This window comes from Gymnoscopelus braueri, assembly GCF_963280865.1.
Source record: "Gymnoscopelus braueri genome assembly, chromosome: 6".
Classification (NCBI taxonomy): Eukaryota; Metazoa; Chordata; class Actinopteri; order Myctophiformes; family Myctophidae; genus Gymnoscopelus; species Gymnoscopelus braueri.
Genome location: NC_137607.1, coordinates 8665250 through 8666649, shown reverse-complemented (window position 1 = coordinate 8666649; position 1400 = coordinate 8665250). Strand labels below are relative to the sequence as shown.

General features: G+C 41.3%; 1 protein-coding gene across 1 annotated transcript in view; it reads left to right on the top strand.

The window, feature by feature from the left end:
- LOC308087226 (myelin-oligodendrocyte glycoprotein-like) overlaps nucleotides 1-659 on the top strand; it is a 39298-nt gene extending 38639 nt beyond the window's left edge. Inside the window, exon 7 of the mRNA XM_080430948.1 lies at nucleotides 1-659. This exon is cut by the window's left edge and continues 615 nt beyond it. The gene's annotated coding sequence lies outside the window, so the exon portion shown is untranslated.
- Nucleotides 660-1400: the final 741 nt, after the last annotated feature.

Below are 1400 nucleotides of genomic sequence, written 5' to 3'. Positions count from 1 at the left end.
AACAAGCATCGTCTCTTTGTGAGATTGCTAGTATGTTAAAGATCTGGACTACATTTTGTTATAAGGACCCCTGAGAGACTGCAAATGGACCCTTACAGAGCATTTAGACTCTGGCTGCCATCTTTCAATTCTGTAAACTAGAAAAGCCCCCTGAGCAGGGGTATAAGCAAGTAAATTAGAAGTCATTATCAGACCAAAATGTACTCTGCAACTTTTTGTTTATCCCCAAAATGACTGGGTGGCACAGGTTTTGTAGCTATTTGAAGCATTTATATGGGGCCTTAGATGTAATAATTGAAATTATATGTATTTGGCCCCTCATCTATAAAATACGATAAAAATTTAAAATATAAAATACATACATTTAAAAAAGAAATGGTGGCCAGTGTTCTCAAGAGGACCTGTTCCAGTGCCCCAGACACTGCCGGGCCTCCTCCCAACTGTCCCTACCACCGTTGAGTGTGATTGCGAACGCGGGAGGAGGCGCGGCGAAGCCGCGCCTCCGACCAAGTGGAGCTTACTATGTAACCCTGCTCGGGTTGTGTCTCTGTATCTCTGTATCTCTGTGTCTCTGTGTGCACTGCCTGTGTGCAGCTCCTGTGAGATAAGTAAATGTCCAATTTACACGTACCATACATCAAATGAAAGGTCTTTGAAAACTGAACACACCTGTCAAGGTTGCGTTTAAGCCCGCCCCTTCCCCCGGAAGCCACGCCCCGGAGAAGGCTCCTAAAAACTCCCCATTGAAACCCCATGTTAAATGAAAAGTGCCCGAATCGCTCCCAAACTTTTTCTACCCCCCCTAAGTGGGGGTCTACGAACAAATACATCGGGCTCGGATTTTGGCTCCGCCCCCCGGAAGTGGGTGAAACAGGCACTTCAAACACTTTGTTGAATTGTTCAAAAACATTCCAAGTTTTTTTTTGGGGAATTTGTATTTTTCTAAGATGCTCCTTTTAACGCAGATTTAAAAAAAAAAAAAAAAAAAAAAAATTTATTGGTTCTTTTTTTTTCAATATTTTTTTTCATTCTTTTTTTTCTTTTTTTGCGTTCGCTTACCGCGTTCGCGCGTCTTACTTGTCTAGATTATGTTTTTGTATACATGTAGGCAGCAATGAATCATGTAATGACAATGGCAAAACAATATTACTTTTGTTAATTTCATGTGAGTGAGTTGTTTTAGCTGTCTGTCAATGGTGGACAAATAGTCGAATTAATTTAGTTCGGAAATGCATCATTATGGCCAACTTCAGTCCACAACTTCTTTTTTATTAAAAAAAAAGCAGGAGCCCCCAAACCATGGCCTGAAGTTGTGGAAGGGAGATTCAGCTCTACAAGATGGCCAAAGTCACCCCTCTAGATTCAAATCCTCTGAAATGGTGGAAAGATAATGAGCAGTC